Source organism: Leucopleurus acutus (genome assembly GCF_964270905.1).
Source record: "Leucopleurus acutus genome assembly, chromosome: 7".
In the NCBI taxonomy this organism is placed as follows: domain Eukaryota; kingdom Metazoa; phylum Chordata; class Mammalia; order Artiodactyla; family Delphinidae; genus Leucopleurus; species Leucopleurus acutus.
In genome coordinates, this window is record NC_139150.1 from 91,209,033 (window position 1) to 91,232,305 (window position 23,273).

Below are 23,273 nucleotides of genomic sequence, written 5' to 3' on the forward strand. Positions count from 1 at the left end.
TTCTTTCTTGAATTAAATGGCTTTTGTTATCCCTTGGGAATACAGCAACAGCAGATTACTGAAGACAGCAACAGCAGATGACTACCTACCAGTGGAAAAGTGTAAATAGCAATTTTAGCCGCTAGTGATTCTGAAATTGCCTTAACTTTGTCCTTATAAAAATGCTCCAAGAATTACGTTTTGCAAATCCACAGATTTACTATCCATATTCAAGTCATTTATGTGGAGAAAGAAGGTAGCCAGCCTTATCAGTAACACAGGATGTTATAGCCATCAAGCCATCAGCCACTGAAGCCACACCCAAAGCCGCACCCTGAGGGGATACAGGATGGAGAAAACAGGATACTGGCCCTAGATAATTAAAGTGAACATCAAGGGACTGATTTCCAGGAGACCAGATTCTTGCATCTCACCATATATAGAAAAGTGCTACATTTATTAACTTAAGATGTCTAGTTTCTTTAATTAACAGTAATCTTTTGATGTTCCAACTACCTGGTTTTTTTTTTTGCAAGAACCTCTAGATACCCTGTGCCCTCCCTTACCTCTTCAGAACAGTCCCTCAGAGCTATCTGAGAGGCTGTCTCCTGACTTCAGTCCTCACTATGTCCTCCACATAAAACATAATTCTCAATTTCTAGGTTGTGCATTGTTTTTCAGTCAACATTTAATTGTATGGCTCATGTAGGTACTATGCCTAAATGTAATGGGATGGGCTGTAAATTATGAAAACTAGATAAATTCTGTCAGCTCTACCACTAGCTGAGATCCAGGCTTTCACCTCTGGATACCTCTGGCAGATATGGGGTCTGTGTTGGTCTTAAAATTATTCTTAGAATAGTGGGGACACATTCATTCTTTCAACCAATTTTATTGCTTATACTCTATAGGTCAGTTACAGTGCTGGGTCTTGAAATACAGAAGTCAACACACGAAAATACAAGGATAAAACACATTTTCTACCATATTAAATTTTTTCGTTCATTAATCATCCCTAAGTCATTCAACACGCATCTTCTTATTGAATACTGATGAGGGGTCAAATGCTATGCTAAACACTCAGTATATAACTGCAAACGAGATGGACAGGCCCTGATTTTGATGTCACTACTATCTTTTGTCCTGCCATATAATGGGACAGCTTCATTATTCCCTTTACCCTAAGTTTTTGTCACAAATTGCTAATGAAAATAAAGCTGTTAGTGGAGTTTCAACATGCATAGGTAAATGAGAACACAGAACTCCCCTTTCGCATGCCCCATTCTCCTCCTTCTAACTCCCTATGTGAACTCACTTTGTGCCAAGACCAAGAAGCTGTGCCCCAATAAGAACCAAGCTGATTTCCTCACACTGACTGGGGCTATTGCTCACTTAGAAGACTTGATGCTTAATTTTGATAAGCAACTAGAAGACCATGGAGACAACCTATAAAAATGATTTGTCTTGGGAGAAAATACTAAAGAGGGTTAATGTGCTGTTCCACATGTCTAACCTCCTGGGATTCAACCACAGGCACCAAGATCACCAAGTGTACTTGGCAACAATGAGCTAAAAATTAAAAAAAAAAGCATCATACTGTTATTGTATTCATTTTCCCCCAAGGCACTCTCTGATAAGCACCACAACCTCTAAGGGAATTGAGAACAGCTTCCTTGTGGGGTAGGTTATATAACATATATGCATCTTTTTCCAAGCAGTTAAATCACATCCAGCTATCAGCACACCTTACTTAAGGTGATCGTAATGTATGAGATTAAATGTTCCTACCTGATTGGAAACCTTCTTGTCCTCAATTCATTGGCTGTACTGGATTTGTTTTTCTTGGGTCAGACCTTCAGACTTCTACCAGAAATCGTTCCTTTGGGGAAACCAGGCCTTCCCAGAAACTCAGGAAACTGAAATGGAGACAGCAAGAGAGAAGGAAATTATTTGGACATATAGACCTCAATTGTTTGGTTTTAAGTAAACGTCCAAGCAAACATCTTCTAAATGGTATAATAACTTTAGGGAAATTCACGGTTTATAAGTTTGTGTACTCATGAACTGAACATATTATGGTAAGAGTACAGGTTGCATTTTGTGTCTTCAACTCAAGCAAAGGCTTCAAAAAAGTCCCAGTTATCCTTTGTTCATTTAGACACAAAGAGAGGGCAAAAAGGGCAAGTTTCAAAGTCTTTTTCTTTACAATTTACCTCCTTTCTTCAGCCTTCAACAAGATCTTCAGGAAATTAACTTTACTAAAGTTAATTATTCATAAAATAAAGATAGGAACCTGCAGAAGACTATTTCACAGAGACCTGTAATGTACAATATCCATTGCATACATGCACCATGAGCTTGTCTTTTCTAGCACTGGCATACACAAAACTCTATGTGTGTGTGTGTGTGTGTGTGTGTGTGCGCGCGCGCGCGCGCGCACATGTGTGTCTTTTTTTGTGATGGAGCCATAGGGAGAAAATAAATCTATTGGCTGCAATTCAGTGATGTAGAAAGACTTAAGGGTAAAGGAGAAGGTTACATCAAGTGAAACAATAAAGTCATGAGGTTGTGGTTCCATAATAATAACAATAGCAGTCTTCTGTAACCAAGGGAGCAGGCTCCTCAAATTATAGTCACACCTGTTAGACCATCTGCCCATACATTTCACACTATCATTAATGGAAAACAAATGGCACTGTCTCTCCTTCCCTTTATCCATTGGCCGTCCTCATATAAACTCTTTTTCTCTTCAAGGTCATGCTCTTTCCTATCTGTTTAAAAATATTAGGATTTAGGAGGAGTGATACGTAATGTGCCGTGCCTTGGTACTTGTACCAGTGACGGCTCTGTAAGGAGCACTGGGTTGTTAGGAGGCTATCAATTGAATTCCCCTAGAAGCAGAACTTGAGGCAATAATTTGAGTGCAAACTGCTCATCTGGGAGGTGCTTCCAGAAAACTCAGAAGTGGAGTGGGAATTGAGAATGGAGGCATGGAAGGCAGTCAACAGAGGTGCATTACCGAATAAAAATTACTCCTGCAGGGAACTGCTGCCAGTACTTCAGGGGAGTTCTGTGAAACTCTACGGAACATGTCTCAGAGTTATCCCAAGAATCGGTGAGAAACTTGAAGTACTTATCTTCCAGTCCCCTCTGTCCTTGGTTGAAAGCTACACCCAGATACATTAACTCCTGTACACTTCTGGCCTGCCCTAAGGTGGATAATTGCAGGTGGCAGCATGATTCTATCAGCATATACTGGAAGGATGAGTGCTGGGGAGATATGAGTGGAGCATCAAAACCATCTAATACAGTCGGGGCAGGAGATATCAATTATTGGCTTGAAAGTCCAAATGGATAACCTTAAATTCCTGGGTTTATGGTTTTACTTTGAGGTATTTAAGCATGATGTATGAGTAAAAATTTCCTCTGTTAAATCAAGTTTAAGGTCCTAAATCCCTAATCTTCTGGAAAACGGTGGTATCTTTTAACAGATTTTGGAAAGGTAACATGATTAAGATTTCAAATTGACCATTCATTCATTCCCTCATTCAACAAACATTTATTGAACACCTAAAGTATGTCATGGCTTAAACTAGGCACCAGTGTTACTGTTACTAAAATCATTATAGTGCCACCTAGAATTCAATGTACTGTGACACTCAAATAAGAAAATCCATAGTTACCGTAAAAGATATTACAGAGTGCTATAGGAAGACACGGTAAGACCTTAATTCATGCTGTGGACAGTAGTATATGGGCGGTATCAGTAGGGCTTCCTGTAGAAGGCAATTGAAATGGATATGTAACATGAAGGAAGGGTGAAATTTTGAGGAAAAGAGAAGATAAATTCACGGTTGCCAGAAAATGAATGGTTAAGGATCAGTCCAGAAAGGAGTTCCATTCATAATCAGTATAAGAAATGCTCACTGGGGCTTCCCTGGTGGCGCAGTGGTTGAGAGTCCGCCTGCCGATGCAGGGGACACGGGTTCGTGTCCCGGTCCGGGAAGATCCCACATGCTGCGCAGCGGCTAGGCCCCGTGACCCATGGACACTGAGCCTGCGCGTCCGGAGCCTGTGCTCCGCAACGGGAGAGGCCACAACAGTGAGAGGCCCGCGTACCACAAAAAAAAAAAGAGAGAAATGCTCACTGGAGTGTAGGAAAAGAAGACAATGGAGAGGGTGGTAGAAGCCAGATCATGCATGGTCCATGTATGGATAGTAAGTGCTATGGTCTAGTCTTTGTGTTCCCCTCCAAATTCATACGTTGAAATCTTAATTTCCGTAGCTGATAGTATTAGTAGGTGGGGCCTTTGGGAAATGATTATGGTATTAGTGCTCTTATAAAAGAGACCCCACAGAGCTCCCTAAGCTCTTCTGCCATGTGAGGATACAATGAGAAGTCTGTGATTCAGAAGAGGGCCCTCATCTGACCATACTGGCACCCTATTCTTGAACTTGCAGCCTCCAGAACCGTGAGAAAAAAAAATTCCTGTTGTTTAGGAGCCACCCAAGCTGCAGGATAATCTTACAGCAGCCCAAAAGGACAAAGAGAGTTTGGATGTGAGATTTTACTCCAAGAAAGATGGGAATCCGTTGAAGGGTTTTACCTGATAGCTTAGAAGAGAGAAAAGTTTCATAACACAGTCAGGTATTTTTATAAGAAAAATTTGTTTTTCAGAAAGATCACTCTGGAAATACTGTGACTAGATTTTTGGAGAAGTGTGATGGCAGACCCGGATATAGAAAGATGAGTTAGTAGTCCATTAACATAAGTCAAACAAGAAAGTGGATATAAAAAGTGTGAATTTGTGGCTGAGAGTTCTTTTCTTTTACTACTTGAAAAATGTTATGTCAATGCTTCTGACTCCATAATTTTAGACAAGAAATATGCTGTCATTGGAACTGGTTTCTCAATAAGTGATGCATCGTTTCTGCCTGTCCACTTTCGAGATTTTTTTTTTGTCTCTACTTTTCAGAAGTTTAATTATGACGCATCTTGACAAGGATACATTTGTGTTTTTCCTCTTTGGATTTGCTCAGATTCTTCAATGTGTGCTTATGTCTTCTAAAAAATTGGGAATTTTTAGTCATTATTTCTTTGAATACTTTGTCAGTCCTACGTGCTCTCTTTTTTCATTCTGGAACTTCGATGATATGAATGTTAGTGCTTTTGTTACTGTTTACAGGCTCTTGAGATCCTGTTCTTTCTCCCATCTCTACCCCTCAGCCTATTTTTCTCTGTATATTTGCTACACTGTATTGATCTCTTCTAAGTTCATGATTCTATGCTTCGTAATCTCCAGTCTACTCTTGAGCAAAGTTTTTTGATTGTATTTTTCAGTTCTACTGTTCTCATTTGTTTTTATTCTTTTAACTTCTAGTTCTTTGTTTACATTTTCTATTTTTCCCATTTCCGTCAAGGAACACATAATTGCTAACTGAAGCATTTATGTGACAGCTTATTTAAAATCCCTGTCTGATAATTTCAATAGATGTTTTATCTCAGTGCTGGTGTAGGTTTATTGTCTTTTCTCATTTATTCTGTGATTTCCTGGTTCTTGGTGCCATGAGTATTTTTCAACTGGATTCTAAACATTGTGAGTTATTACATGACTCTGTATCCCATTTAATTTTATTATTACTTTTTAGAAGGAAGTCATCCTATTGGAGGTGTAGTATGAGGACTGGGGGGTTACGTACAGATTTCCATTGGGCCCTACTGTCAATATCCCAGCAAAAGTGGGCACTTACATTCTCTCACTGCAGACAGATCAAGTAGAAGTTCAGCTATCCTATTGGCCCTTCTGACACCTTCCCCCCAAAAGTAGGAACATTAACATCATTGTGTTGCCTTTTAGTAGGAGTGGAAGTTCATCTCCCCAGTAGATTTCTTGACACCAGGGGAGGGGAGAAGTGAAGTGTTTGCTGTCCTTCCTCCCACTTCATTCCTTCTTGTTGATGCCGGGTGTGGGTAGAGGGTCAGCTACCTGCTGGCCCCACTGACACCAGGGGAAGAGGAAGAGAACTGCCAACTAGCCCTGCTTGTGCCATCTCATTCTGTCTTACTGCCTCAGGACGGTTATGGGGATTCAGCACCCCATTGGGTCTCACTGGCACCATGTGTTGGGGGTTAGTGGGGTGCCTACTCCCTCCAACCTGTAACATCCTATTCTTATCGATGTCAGGGAGAGACGGAGGCTAGGTCCCACCATTGGACCCCACGACTGTGTGAGGGCAGCCCAGTGTTAACTAGCCTGTCAGGCACCACCTTTGAAAGTCTCTTTGCTAATGCAAAGGGGTGGTGGCTCAGCTCACCACTGCACCACACTGAAACAGCCCTGGTGGCGAATCAGAGCGCTGCCTCTTCTGGAGGGCAGGAGTGGGGTGGTGTGGAAGATCAAATCCTAGCTTGGCCCAACTGAAACCACAGGACATAGGGGATGGGTGCAATATTCCACTGGCACTTGGCTCGAGTAGTGTGTATATATTATTGCCCAAACGCTTTTCTGTCTTTGGCAACCCCTTTCCTCACACCTTGGCTAGGGGGAACGGGGGTTTTGTGTTTTCTTTTTTGAAGCTTTTTCGTCTGTTGTTCTGTTGGTGGTTATTGATTGGGGGTTCCTGTAATACCCTCTCCAGGATGTATGGGAAGCAACAGGAAACACAGGGGACTCATCACCATGTTATTCCTCAAGTCCCAAAGTCCCTAGTTAAGTCTGCCTTCTCATTTCCACCTTTCAGTGTCTTCCTATGTTTGTCTGTTGTTATGTTCAGGGTTTTAGTTTTAAGTGGAAGAACCTGGGAGAAATGGGCTACTTCATCTTCTTGGAAGCAGAGGTCTGGAGGCCTATGGATGTTACAAAGTACTGCTGACTGTAAATTAAAATTTGATGATATACACCTTGCCCTTTCAGAATTATTCTGCTAGATGATGTGGCTTCCCAAAGTAGCTACAATTTGATTTTCATACTTCTAAAAGTCAAGTGTTTTGCTGGAGTTGAAATTTAAAGATAAGCAAGAAAAAAAAAAATAAAAAAATAAAAAAAAAATAAAGATAAGCAAGAGATGAGGCTAAGATGATCTATGTGGTAACAGATTAAAGTTGGAAACATCAATATACATTCATGTTTAGCTTAATATTGCTTCATATTACCTTAATACACATGGTTATGTAGAGAGATACTTATAGACATGTGCATATACATGGATAATGTACACACATGTTATCTCTTTGCTCTGTCAGCTGAGAAGATCTAGAAACAATGACATCCGGGCAGCAATCAGCACACCCCACACCCAGATCCTGCTGTCTAATACTGTTCTCCACTAAAAAGACCTGGTTATCCTTGAAGAAGTAGCTGATTCTAGGACTGGGGCAGTAAATATACAAGATTTATATACAAGACCATCTTATAGTGTCAGAAAGTAAGGAAGTTCCAAAAAAATATATAGGATGGGGATACCTCAGAGTGGTACACGAGCCACTGAACTGAAAAGAGTTCACAAGGGTCAGGACTAGAGCAATTTGAGGAACAAAGTAACTAACGTGGAATTAGATTATAACCCAAAGTATAAAATAAAAATCCATGAGTTCTTCTGATATAAATAAATGATTGGATACGTAAATAAATGCGGGAGAATAGATAAATCTCCAGTGCAAAAGAATTCCAAATAGTTTATGTAGTACTCCATCTTAAGCATAACTCTCCATTCCTTAGTTGTGGGCTGAGCATATTGACTTCCTTCCAAAAAGTACAATATGGAGAAGGGAAAACAGTAATTTTACAATGGAGAAACCTGAAAAACACTACCTCAGCCTGGTGATCAAGGTCGACCTCAGCATTCATAATGCATATTGATACTTTGTACACTTGATGTGATCTGACAAAATAACCCTTCTACTCTTGTGGTCTTCCTCCCCAAAACACATAATCCCAATATTATCATGAAAAATGCATCAAACAAATTCTAGTAGTGGGCATCCTACGCAAACCTAACTACTCAAAATTGCCAAGGTCATGCAAGGAAAATCTGAGAAGCTATCAAACCCAAGAGGAGCCTAAGGAAACATGGCAACTAAATGTAATGTGATGTTTTGGATGAAATCCTGGAATAGAAAAAGGACATTAGGTAAAAACTAAGGAACTGGACTAATGTATGGGCTATAGTAAACAATAATGTATCAATATTTGTTCATTGATTGTAACAATGGAACATACTAATATAAGTTGATCATCATAGAGGGAAATGGGTATAGTGTATATGGAAACACTTTATACTATCTTCTCAATTTTTCTGTAAAATTAAAACACTTCTAAAAAATAAAGTCTATAAAAACGTTGTGTTTTCTTATTTTATGATTATGTGCCTGTATTTCCTAATAAATATGCAAATTTGCTTTGCCTTCCTTGATACTGATATTAAAGAAAATACTAAGTAACTCTTAAAGAATTTGTAACTCCAATTTAACAAGCAATAATTCTTGGTATTAACTTTTTAGGAGAATCCACTGAATAAATCAAAGCAAATTGTCTTTAAAGGCTGAATTTCTTTTCAGTGTTTAATCTTTTATATGATTAATGCATACCACAAGCATGGTTCTGTTTCAAAGGGCAGAGAACATTGATTGTAGGCCATGTCTAAAATACAGTGAAACATTAATGTATGATGCTATAACAACTTTAATGTATTTTATGTTTTCAAAATAATGAATTGTTATTTCAGTCAATAAAGTATTCACTTGTATACATTTCCTACCCACCTTTCCCCAGAACACCCACAAGGAAATGATACTATCATCTGATATTAGGTTCATCAATTTAAATTGGAGTTTTTGGTAGCTGTGGTTGCCAAGGGTACTGGAACGTGTGATACTTTTACAAATCCTCTCCATGGCAAAATCTGATCTTCACAAGGTAAATCACAGTAGGTGCCTAAAGCCAAATGACATAGAGCTTTGTAGCTAGATTACCAAGCATTTTACTTAGAGGCACAATAGAATGTAGAAAAGGCCATTTCTCCTTCTGTCTTTTTCTGCTCAAAGGTCACTCACCATCTCAGAAGTTTTCCATAAATTTAGACTATATAATGTCACTTAATGTGAATGTAGCTCAACATTCTGTTTTAGTACAGCTAATCTCACATTATTTTATTGGTCCTAAATATGTAAATCATCAGCAAATTTTTGTACTTAACTTTTTTTTTTGATGTGGACCACTTTTTAAAGTCTTTATTCAATTTGTTACAATACTGCTTCTGTTTTATGTTCTGGTTTTTTGGCTGCGAGGCATGTGGGACCATAGCTCCCTGACTAGGAATTGAACCCACGCCCCCTGCATTGGAAGGCGAAGTCTTAACCAGTGGACCACCAGGGAAGTCCCTGTACTTAACTTCTAAAAATAATTAAAATAAGCTATTCAACACATTTTTCCTAAAAAAAAAACCAAAAAACAAGCAATTCTTCTTAGGCTGGCCCTGGGCACATACATGACTTTGCCATTTTTTCCATGGATTATTTTCTTATCTGTTCTACTGTGTGACATTTGTTCTACCTTCTCAAAAAGAAGCATTTAAAAATTCATCTACGCGTTCATGCATTCATACGTTTATTAAATAAATCTACCGAACACCTACATACGGCACAGAAAAAGAGGCAGAAAACTAATCTGGGTTGCACAGAAAGTGATGAACTCAGTTAAAATTTTTGGTGAAAACAGGTGTTACTCAATCTACTGGAAATTACATTTCATTATGGGGACTCACAGACTCAAGGAAAACCAAGACCGAAATAATAATAAAGTAATAAAAGCACTAGCCATTTACTGAGTGCCTGCTTTTACCTGACTCTGAAACTCTAAAATCATTACGGATGTTTTGAGGATTGTCTGATATAATTGTAATTTCTATTTTACAGATGAAAACAACAAGGTTCAGAGACATTAGGTTACTTGCCTAAAGTGAAGTGGCCCAGAAACTACAGAACTGGAAATTGAACCTTAGATTTCATAATGCCAAAATCTGTGCTTTTAATCACCAAGCGTGTGTGTGTGCGCGCGTGTGTGTGTGTGTGTGTGTGTGTGTGAGAGAGAGAGAGAGAGAGAGAGAGAGAGAGAGAGAGAGAGAGAGAGAGAGAGAGAGAGAAGAGAGAGAATGTGTTTAATAGAGAACGTCCGAGAAATGGCAAGAAAACTGCCAGGTATCCATAAAACAATAAATTAGGAGCTTCTTACTATACAAGTAATTGTAATCATATGGCTGAACTAAGGATCTCTCACTTTTGAACTAAGAAATCAAAAGCTTCCAGAAGTTGAGTCTAAATTTTACACTTACATAAGATACTTCATGCAGAATGCTAAAGTATACTAACTAAAGAGCTCTGAAAATACTGGAAGCATTCATACTAGTATGATTTCATAATTTAGATAATAGAGGATTTAAGAAATTGGCAGATGCAACTGCAGACTCATTTGTTATCATTTCTGTGAAGGGCAAGGTAAATCAATAAAATGAGAAAAATGAAAGAAGAATGGCTAGCAATTTTAGGTAGTTTGCTTCATCTCCATACTAGGAAAGACTAAGCAAAAAAAAAAAATTCTCGAAATTTTATTTTGAAAGCACCTACAAGTGTATATGGTCTTTTTATACCAAATAACTTGGAATTATGAACTGTCAAATAAGTCTAATCTTCTCTGATAATAAAATTGCTGACTTTATTTGAAACTATGAAATGAAAAATGGGGTAAGAGTCAGAAATTCTTAAGAAAAGGAGTAGACAAAATTATAAGAGTTATGTTAAAAAATATTTTAAAACAAACATAAAATCCCCATTACTGGTACAGAGCTTTTAAAACTTTATTTTGGTTTTAAGTTTTAATAAATATTGATATGTTTACATAATTACTGTCACAAGGAAGACACAATTTTAGGTCAGCTTTCTTCATTCTTTCTTTATTAAGCATTATTTTATTTTGCTCCATCATCGTGTAATTATAATATAGTAACTGTGTCACTTTCTACTAAGTCGATATAATTTCCTAAACCGTTTTCCTATTGTTAACAATTAAAGGTGTTTCCAATTTTTTGTTATTACAAATGACATGACAATGAGCATCTTTATATAATAATTTTCTGGATTATAAATTATTTATCGGCATAAGCTTCCAGAATTAGAGTTAATGTGTAAAAAGCTATTAACATTTTTATCTTGCTAGACATTGCCAAATTACTTGTCAAAAGACGGAACCAAATTATATTGCAAAAATCTTTGCCAACAGAAAACATTATAATTTTTGATTTTGCTAAATTAATAAGTTGGAAACCTATGTTCCATTTCTTTGAATTCTTTGATAACAGAGTGCTGCTGGAGGCTGGGAGGGCAGCCATGTCCATGAAGGCTCCCCAGAGTTGGAGCGGGGAAGTGGAAAACGGTAAAAAAAAAATACTAATTGTATTTTCCCTCGATTGTTATCTCTCATTCTTTTCTGCCTCTGTGTAACTTATATCCAGGTAGCTGGAGAAAAATCATGTGGCAGGGCAAATTGGCATTCCAATAAATTAATAATCACCAACTCCAAATGGATTTTCAAGACTGGAAATATTGCTCTGACTTACAGTAAGTTCTTTCTAATTCTCCTTAAGGACTATTTTCTTAGAAGCTTTCCCTACCCTCCTCAAATTTTCCTCCATCCTCTCTACTTCCTTCACTCTGAGCTGGTGAGGCGCTTCCTAACTCATTAGGAACACAGAAGTCAGTAAATAGTCCACTGCCAAATCCGTTAATTCATTAGCATTTGCATTGATCTTTGTATTCCCTTTCACTACAGGAGTTCAAGTTCAAAGGCCACGTGCACTACAGATAGCATTTCATTTTCTCTCATCTTCTCAAGTACTTCACAGCACTGCATTTTCTACAACCCATCTACTCCTTATGAATGATTCTTGCCAAAATTCAACCTCATTCGAGACTAGTAACTCCAACTTAAAATGTTGAAAACTGTACGTGTAACACGAAAGCCTCCCTCCTCCTCTAATCCCTGCATATCTTCTTTAGCCAACTCATGTCTGAACTTTTCAAAATTGTTATCATCATATATTGTTTCCATTTCCTCACGTCCCACTTACTCTATAATTTACATCCACCTGACTTCTCTCACCGTAATCTCTCTGCCCACTGTCCTGAAATTTTACTTATGAAGGTCACCAGCGATCTCCATGTCAGTATAGCCAATGAATAGTTTTTGTCCTATTTCTAGGCTCTTTCCTTCTTTACAAAAGAAAAAGAAATACAAAAACCATTTTTTTCCTCTATGCTTTCACACTCTCATCATCTTCTGTCCTGGTATATTTTACTGGCTTTCTGCGTTTAATCTGATTTCTAATATTCTATGAGTTTCCTTTATCTCCAGTGGAATAAACCACTATATGAAGGATTATTCTCAACAGTTAGTTCTCATAATAACAGTACTAGTAGCAGCAGTCAATACTTCTATAATGCTTATCATGTGCCAGACACTATTCTAAGACACTGTTTAAATACATATATATAGACACACACACACACACACACACACACACACACGTAAAGTTCTCCTCCTCATAGGCATATGAAATAAGCCGATTATTATACCCATGTTACAAATGAGAAAACTGAGGCAATGAGAGGCCAAGGTCACATGGTCAGTACTTGGTGAAGCCCCGCCTGAGTTAATGCTGGAACTTTAGAGTAGACAAGTTAAATAATGTCTCACAGATTGGCCTTAAAAGTGAGCAACATTTAATCAATGACTTGTGAAAGTATCAGAAAAATAAGGGAACATTTTAAATTGAATGGGATCTACTAAGTCACGTATCAGTAACTAAGAATGACTGATTGAATGAAATTATTTTTCATTATTCTTTTGAAAGAAGAATATTCTTGTGTTAGTGTTCCACAGTTTTTTTTTTCATTCACGTATTTATTCTTTATTAGACACACATTTCCTACATACCTATGTGCCAGTGTGTGCTGCAAGCCTTGGAAGATTCAGTGGTGAGCAAAAAATTACAAAGTCCCTGCTCTTAAGCAAATGTCCAGTGGTGGAGGAAGACAGAGTAAACATGTAAATAAATGTTGTACAGTGACAGAAATATGACTGGACAAAGGGATGGAGAGGCACTGAGGAGGCAGGTCTCTTTGGTCAAGATAGTAGTGGTGGCGTTTGAACCGAGACCTTAACGATAAGAGGGAAATTGGTCTGGGTACATGGATTAGCCAATCTAAAGCTGGGAGAGCAAGAAGTAGAGCTTGTTGCATCTGAGGGACTGAAAAAGACAACTGTGCCTCGAACCCCATGAAGGTCAGGGAAAGATGTAGTAAGTGACCAGAGCACATGGTCTCTGTGAGCCTGGCTAAGTAGTTGAAAATTTAATCTCTTTACAATAGATAGCCTTTAGAGGTTAGAAGCAGTGCAATAATAGCGTCTGATTTGTGCTTTTTAAAAGACTACTTTGACTGTTGAGTGTCCTACAAAAGCAAAATACTTGTGTCTCTATGAAGCGCAGATAGTAAATTTTAAAAAGCCCAATGAGCTCATAAGCAGTTGGTTTACTAACTGTAATCATTTATCTTAACTAGACTTCATTAATATAAGCTTGGTGACCTTGGGGTCCTGGGACATATTAGATCTGGGCAACCCAACTATTTTCAAATAGTGTGATTTGAAAAATTCTTGAAATTGTTGGGGTTCAGGAAGATTATTTTATTGCTGGGGCTGGATGGGAAGTTTAGAATAAGAAAAGAAAGTATGATGGCTGGCTTTCATCTATTCTCCCTTTCCCTGGGAGAAATGATGGTGGGGTAACTACTTTGCTGTTGACCCAATGCTTAAATTTCAGAGCTGGTTCAATCCAGTAAATATGTGCTGAACAACTATTATATGTTAGGCACCTAGCTGGAACTGGGAATAGAAGGAGAATAATTAATAATAAAAGCAGGTATTACTAACAAGAGACAGGCACTGTGCTAATGCTTAACATGCACCATCTCAAGTTACATTAATTTACACACTAACCATATGAGGTAGATGCATTTGTTATACCATTTTCCGGGTGAGAAATCTAATCCCTTTAAGGGGCTTAAGTTACTTCTCCAAGGTTACACAGCTAGTTAGGGGCATAGGCAGTATTTGGACTCAGGTCTGGTATCAGCACCAATTCTCTTAGCCATTATGCTCTCTAAGGACCTTACTTGAGAAGTTCAGGATTATACATATATGGGTACAACCAACCCTAAGACCATCTGGCAAAACTGGCTGCTTGAGAAGTCCTGGATTTATGTAAGATGCTCTTGGAATGCAGAAGATCGTGAAGGAGGGTCCCCAAAACACACTCTCTATACTAAGGGGCGACAGAAGAGAGAAAGAATTAGCCTACAGCAGCATGATATTGAGGACCAAGAAACAGTGTTTCTCTCTTTTGTGAACAGTTATTAAATTATTTCTACTTCAGAATATCAGAAAGGAATCACAGGACTATGGACAGTTTGCTGAGCCACCCTATCTATCTTAGCGTGAATCCTGGCAGGTGTAGAGCTCATAGTATGACCCTGGCACCTAAGTGTAGTTAAGTAAGCTTTCATTTTTTCTTCAGCCTTAAAGCAAAGCAGCTTTCTGATAGGTATAATTTAGGAAAGTCTTCCAAGAAAATAGTTAAAGTCCACTTTAAATATCTCAGAGAAAAGCAATTTTGCAAAAGATCAATCAACAAAAGCAAGGCCAAACACACCAATTATTTCGTGAGACTTGTATTGTTATGTCATTGCTCACGTTGTTTCTTTATGCATTTACCTGGAAGGCGGCTTTTAATGTTCAACAATTCTCAAAGAGATAAAGACCCACACTGATGTGTCAGAAAGAGCTTTGCCCTGGAATTAGATCAGTTTAGGTTTGGCTGCTTACTAGAATTAGGTAACATTCTTAATCTTTCTGAGCCTGTTTCCTATCTGCAAATAGGGATAACACTATCTATTACAGAGGGATGTGGTTAAATTAAATGACACATGTCAGTGAAATATATCCTTCCAGACTGAGAACATACCTAGTAAATGTTAAGTGATCTGCAAATATTCTGCTTTCTTGAAATGGATGAAACCTGTTATCATGATTTTAACCAATGGTCTAAATATCAAGACAATATTTAGTTAAAAGTTATATTTGTTCTTTCACTGTCCATCTGCATTTTAACATATTCTAACATATTCTCCTCGATAAATTGTGTCAATATTAGTAACATTTGTCATTTCAGCTATTACTGTTCATATGTTTAAAATATTTCAATGTGATATAAGCCATTACGCAAAGGGATGCCTAGCTGGCTTTGTCAAAGATTTATCTTAAGTAAAAATGAAAGACTCATTTTCACCAAGTTTTATTGAACAGTGGATTCATTAACTGTATGAACTTTCTGGCCAACCCAATACAGTAGCCAAGACATGGAAACAACCTCAGTGTTTTTTTGTGGATGAATGGATGAAGAAAATGGGATGCATACAACCTACTATTATTCAGCCGTGATAAAGAAGGAAATCTGCCTATTTGTGACCACATGGGTGGATTTGGGGGGCATTATGCTAAATGAAATGTCAGACAGAGAAAGATAAATACTTTATGATCTCATATGTGAAATCTAAAATACTGAACTCATGATAGAAAGAATGGAATGACGGTTGCCAGAGCTGGGGGTTGGAGGTGAGGAAAATGAGGGAAGACGATCAAAAGGTAAAAACTTCTAGTTATAAGACAAGGGAGTAATGGTGATGTAATGTACAGCTCAGTCACTACAGTTAACAATACCGTATTTTATGTTTGAAAGTTGCTACGAGAGTACATCTTGAAAGTTCTCATCACAAAGATAACATTTGTAATTATGTGAATTAAGGTTAACTAAACTTATTGTGGTAATCATTTCACACACTATATATATATATATATATATATATCAATCATCACATTGTACACCTTGGACAGATACAATATTATATATCAATTAAGTTAAATTTCCGTCTGGCCTGTCATTTTCCAAAGGCCACTCAAGGTCAGGGGACAGAACGCCTCCTCTCCAAGTGTCCTGCCAGCCCACCCACTCAAGATCAGAGGGACAAAATGCCTAACTAAAACAAAACAAAACAGAAACACAAAAAAACTGGAGAGAGGGAGGAAAGGGTGCCCTGAAAAAAAAAAAAAAAACACTAAGCACGTTGACAGCGCTAAGAATAAACTACCAGGAAAAAGAAACCCTACATGTCAGATCCTAAAGTACAGAAGGGCAAGCCCGCCGGCAGTCCAGGCCCGGGGGGACCGGGGTCCCCAGCCCTGCAGAGCCAACCGCAGACCGGCTCAGGCGCCCCTCGGAAGCGCGGGGTCCCCGCGGCCGAGTCGACGCCCCCGGCCGGCGCCGGCTCCCCTCTGCCCACGCTGCGCGCGGGGGCTGGAAACTGCCGCGGAGAACCACGGCGGGGCGGGAAGGGGGGCTCCAAAGAGGGTCTGGCGACTCGAGTCGCTCCGTTTCTCGGTAGGCTCAGCGCGCGCCGTGGGGGAGGAGGGGTGGGGGTCCGGGTGGAGGGGACGGGCGGCACTTACGTAGACCGGCAGCGGCCACGGGTAGACGGCGGGCTCGGTCCCCAAGAGCGACTCCAGCCTCAGCTCCAGCTTCTCCCCCATGTCTTCGCGCGCAGTCCCCGCACCGCGCTAGTCTGGCGCTTGGGGGAGGGGCGCGGCGCCGCCGGCGGGGGCGGGGCAGACGGGCAGGCGGGAGGCTGAAGGGAGGGGGCCTGGCCTGGGCCTCAGCTGCCGCCGCCGCGCTCCCGTCCGGCCCCCGGCTCCCTCTTTGTGGTCACAGGCCCGGGGCCCCCAGCGCTGCTCCGAACTCGGGCCGGCGTGAGGCGAGCACAATGAGCCGGGGGCCGGACTGAAACACTCCCGGCGCGCGCGGTCCGCCTCCTGGACTCGCACGCTCCCACGCACGCACGCTCTCACGCACGCACGCACGTCATCGGCTGCCCCTGGCCACACCCACCGGCCCGAAGTGGGGACGTGGCCAAACCTCTCAGGGCCAGTGGTGGCGGATTCGACTCCTGACCTCGACATACCGTCACACACACACACACACACACACACACACACACACACACACACACACACACACACACACACACACACACACACACACACACACACACACACACACACACACACACCCCTATAATTCCTATTAAATATGACAGCTGGAATCCCGGCTTCTGTTCACAAAAATGCCGTGTATTTAGCCTATGCTAGGCACCAGACCGCGGACGCTCAGTACTGGCAAAAAAGGAAATGCCCTGCCCTCATAGCACTGCCATTTTAATTGGAATAGTAGTGACAATGGTCAAGGGAGAAAATAAAGTGTCATCATCGCCACGGGGATGGTTAATCTCATGTGCGCACTGCGTGGGGCCCCGGCAACCACAAACATTATTCCAGATGTGGCCAGGAAGGTATTCTTCAGAAGAGATTAACACTGAAATTGGTCCACTTTGCGTAAAGGAGATTGTCAATGCCGCGGCGTGGGTGGGCCTCGTCCATCAGTTGAAGGACTGGAGAGAAAAATGAGGTGCCCTAGAAAGAGGGAAGTGTTCCTCCAATGGACTTGGCACATCAGCTCTTCCCTGTGTCTCCAGCCCAGAGTCCTGCCCTGACTTGCCTGCCTCACGGTCACAAGAGTCAACTCCTTAAAACGAAACTATATATGTAAAAATATTGAATATATACAAGCCTATTAATTTGTATATGTGTGTATAGATATTATATATATATGTATACACATATGTTTATATGTGCATGCGTTTGTAGTATATGTGTAAGTACTATATACAGTATACATACAAGCCTAAATATTTGTGTATATATTGTATACATGTATGTATGTGTATATATACAGTATACATATAATAAAGGTGAACATGCTGTATATATACACACACCCATATATTGATATATGGGTGTGTATATGTACAGTATATGTACACTGTATGTATGTATATAGTGTATATTGATATATAGGTGTGTATATATTTTGTATACCGGTATGTGTATAGGTATTATATGTATATATGTATGTAGTATATATATACACACTTGCGTGTGTATTTATATGTGTATGTACATGCACATATTTACATATAGGTGTGTGTGTATACATGGTATATATGTATATGTATCCTATATATGATATGTGTATGTATATATACGACGAATTTATAGATGCAGTACATATATATTTTTATTCTACATGCTTTTATATGTAGGTGTATATGTGTCTATATGTATGTACGTGTATGTATTGCATATATTATATGTGTATGTATGTATACTGTATATATACACACCTAAATATCTTTGTATGTGTGTATATATGTATGATATAGACGTACCTAGGTGTGTATATTGCATATCTTATACGAATGTGTACATACTGTATATATATACAAACTATGCATTTTGTGTGTATGTCATATGTGTGTATGTATAGTGTATATGTATGTGTCTATTGTATATATTATGTGTATATGTGTGTAGACATACTGTATATATACAAACTGCATTTTATATATGTGTGTGTATATATGTATTTGCGTATTGCATATACTATATGTGTATATGTCTGTATGCATACTGCATATATACACAGCCGTATATTTTTGTATGCGTGTACATGTGTACGTGTGTGTGTATATACACACACACCCTATGGATTCTGTTTGTCTGGAGAACCCTCACTGATACGGACACTTATGACAATTGAGCACCTGCTCTTTGCCAGCCAGGGAGCCAAACGCTTGTCCTTTCTGTGTCTCCCTTAAGTGTCACAAGTCCCGGGAGGGAAGGTGATGCCGCTCCTACCAGTTGAGGTGCCTCAGGGTCAGAGAGGTGCACAGGGCGGGGGGCTGGAGCCTGGTGGAGCCCAGGTGGAGTTCTAGCAGCAGTACAGCCTAGCAGTCCCACTTCCCCGGGTGCCTCTCACAAAGACGCCGAGGGAGAGACGGGGTCTGAAGGAGGGGATGAGGAAGCTTCCGTGGGTCTGCAAGCCCAGACCAAGGCTGACTCGTCAAGGGTGTTAGAGGTCAGGACTCTGCTTACCTTGGGGATGGGGTTACACAGAGCCATTCCCATTCTGAAAAAGTATCCATTCTGCTCTTGTTTGTATGTTTACCCCCCCTCCCCCAAATCTTTTAAAAACACATTCTCTTGGTTGCTGGGAGCACACAAGGGGAAGTTGTGTGTGAGGGGATGTGATCCAGGGGACAGGGAGGATAAGCCCCCCACTCGTAGGGCCAGGAGTGGCTCAGCTTTGTGAGCTAAGGATGGCCCGCGAGGTCCCAGAGAGAAGGGTCCCTGCTCCGTCCCTGCTCCGTGCACCCCATTCCCAGCCTGAGAAGTCCAGAGCCCACCCCCCTCCCCCCCACACACACACCAGGGAGGAGAGCCAGTCACCCTGGCTCCCAGGCTCCGGCTCCAAGGCTCCCGGCACTAGCAGCTATTTTCAGCTTTCATGCCCTAGGACACGGCCAGAGCTAGTGTCTCCGGAAACTCTCTGTCTGTCTCTCGCCCGCCCGCCATCCCTCCCTCCCTCCTCCGCCTCTTCCCCTCCCGCTCCAGCTGTCCTGCCCTCCACCCTGCATTTCTACACAGGATGGCTCACAGACAGCTGCTCCCCGTGCCCACCCGCCACCATTCGATGGATGTCAAAGCAAGCCCTGGGGACTTCCCTGGAGGTCCAGCGATTAAGACTCTGAGCTTCCACTGCAAGGGGTGCGGGTTCAATCCCTGGTCAGGGAAATAAGATCCCACATGCCGCCAGGCACGGCCAAAGAAATAAATGAATAAAAAATAAAGTTATAGTGATGAAACAGCCCTAGTGGTGCAAGGATGGGACGTATAGCTCTATGGTAGAGAATAAAGGTCCAGAAATAGATAGATGAGAACTTGATAGGACAGAAAGTGGGGAAATTAAGGAGTTTTCAATAAATGGCATTAGGACAATTGCATATCCATGTGGGAAAAAGTAAATTGTCTAAATAAAACAAAACTTGGTAGAATTGAATTGGTAGCTTTACAAGTTGGCCTTCCTCTCTAGCTACATTTTTTCCTTATTAATTCATATAAATTACTCATTTATACTTCAAAATTGAAAATATGTTTCCACACTCTATATAAGATATATCTGGTAACTAGTTTTCTATTTAGAGAACTGAAAATATTCCATAAAGTTTAAGAAAAAACTCAACCTAATGTTTTATTCTAATATTTACACATAGCCAGTAAATGTAGCTTTTATAAAGGCATGCAATTATAATTCAATTATTATTCTCTTCAGTTCAGTAAGATTTTCCTGAGCAAAGTATTTAAAACATTTTATGAAAATACATTACAGTTTTAGTTACTTTCTTCACATGAACACTTTGAAAATATACTTAGTTCCAGGCTTCTTAAAGCATTTTGATACAATACCTCTCCTTTCTTCAGTACATTACATAGCATCAGATTCACAAAGTATACACAAACAGTACTTTTAGAAAATATAACCAGTAGTTATTATAGAATATGAAATCAAATATTTTAATTTGCAATATTTGCTTATAAGTTTGGTATTTTTTCCCAACATGGACTTAATGAGAAATCTAGAACTGTATTCTAATTCTACTCATTCAAAATATTTTAGCATTTTCATTTCATGTATTTCCTCCTCCAAAGCAGTGAGTCCAAGCTAAAATGAACTATAATAGATTTTATGTATTTGATTCTTGTACTAAATACTAATAAGTGGAATTCATTAGTTGCAATGCTTGTACAGTCTTCAGGAAATAGACAAAATATATATATGTATTAAGATTAGGTTTTTTAGAGAGAATGATGTTTGTGGATGACATCTGTATTCATCAGAGTTCTCCAGAGAAACAGGATATATTGATATATAAGAGGAGATTTATTATGGGAATTGGCTCATGTAATTTGGGAGGTTGAGATATCTGACTACATGGGGTTTGCAAGTTGAAGATCTAGGAAAGTCGGTGGTATAATTCAGTCAAAGTCAAAAGGGATGAAAACCAGGAGTTCTGATGTCCAAGGGCAGAAAAATGGATGTTGCATCTTAAGAGAGTGAGAATTGCCCCTTCTCTGCCTTTTAGTTCTATTTGGGCCCTCAATGGATTGGATGATGTCCCCATCCACCACCACATTGGTAAGGCAGATTTTCCTTATTCAATCTACTGATTTAAATTTTTATTCCTTCATGAGACTTCTTCATAGACACACCCAGAAATAATGTTTTACCAGCTATCTGGGCATCCCTTAGACCATTCAAGTTGATACATTAAATTAACCATCACAGTACCTCATAACATGTGTGTACCACAGTATATTACACAAAGTTGGTGTAACTGGCAATCACTGGAACAATAATTTGCTTCTTATATCCACTGTTTTTAAACTGATAATTGATCATTACTTATATGCAAGCATTATGATAAAGTCAAGAGACACAGGTACAGATATTTTGAAAGACATGGCTCCATAAAACAAAGGCACCACAGGGTAAAGATCTTGGCACAGAAAACAGACATTTGACATGTTTTGTTAAGAGGAAAATCATTCTTATGCGTGTGACATCAGTGTAGCATGAGGATTTTAAATTCTAACACATTTTAAAATTATTTTTGAGGAAAATATTTCTAAAATGAGTACATCTTTCCTTTTTTCTTTTTTCATTATTATCAAAGTCATACACATCCATGTAAAATATCTAGAAAATACAGATCAATGAATTTTATAAATTTTATTAAAATGTTATTATAATAATTTGATAAACACAAATAAATAATGTATAACATTATACTTCTGAACCTGTCATTTATGGTCTATGATGTGAATCCAATCTGGCTTTAACTTTAATCACACGTTGACCTCCAATTATGGATATTCTGTACTCAATATTGTTGATATATGTGATTTTTCATCCAACCTTGAGAGTGTCAGATAGGAAAATTCCAATGCAGCTATGTAAAGATGACAAATTGATATGTGTGCACAACTATTTCTCTCATGCTTCATTAGTCCTAGGATGAGGTGAGCACAGTAATTGTGTCCCATACTGCCCTTCTTGCACTACATCTATAGATTTACTTTGGAGATTCAAGAATCTCCACGTATGTGCTTATGTATTTAGGATTGTTTATTAAAGAAAAAGAAGAGACTTCTTCTCTACCAATGTATATTATTTTGTTTGGGATGATGAATTCCTGAAAGGGGTCCTTAACTTTTACTTAAAATAAATGTCTTCATAAGGCTTGTGATATAGCTCAGTATTTCACAAAGTGCATTCCTCAGACCACTAATTATCTTTGATATTAATAAATATTAAAGGGACTCCATATAGTCAGGATGTGCAAAACAGAGTATTGTCTTCAGAACTCTTCATGGTTTTGGATATGATTCATTAATTTTGTCTTGTGAATCCGAGGGAGAGCTAAATTTAAGATTTAATTTATTAATTTATACAGGTAAATTATGCAAATTGCATGTGAGAGTTAAAATGTTGAAAAAAAAGCACAAAAACTCTTGTGAAATCCTGACACCAGTAGATTGTACAGAGGTTCTTCAATTTTCTCTCATAATAGTAACCTGTTTTGTCTGCATGATATCAGTTATATATTATTTAATGTTGAATATAAAAACACATATGTGAGACAATGTATTCAAAGTAAATTTCCAAAAACAGAATTAATAGGGAAAGCGTATGTGTTCCAAAAGTACTGTACCGATTTAAATTCCCAACGCAAATATTTGGAAGAGCCTGAACCAAAACTAGGTTTTGTCTTGTTTTAAGTTTTGTTAATCTCATCAGAGAAAAATATATTTTCTTATTTTATGTCTTTAATAATATCTGAGAATTAAGTTCTTTGAATAGAATAGAATGTTTCTTTCAATTCAGGGTGTTTTTTTTTAATTCACTATTCTTGTCTCTGCCAGTGTTTCTTTGAATGTGTCCACAGTCAGATGCAAAGCAAACAGACTTCCCTATATTTTTGTACTTTTTTAGTTTTTTTCTTTTTTTTAATCCATTATCATTTCCATGCATTCCTTAAAGAATAAATATTGTTGACAGGAAGCCACTCTGGGCTTTAAGTTGCTTTTATTATAAATCTGTTACATTTATCTTTAGAGTTAGTAATCAGAATGATACCTCTTTAAACATATTCAAATGTTTTGTTCTATCTTTCTATT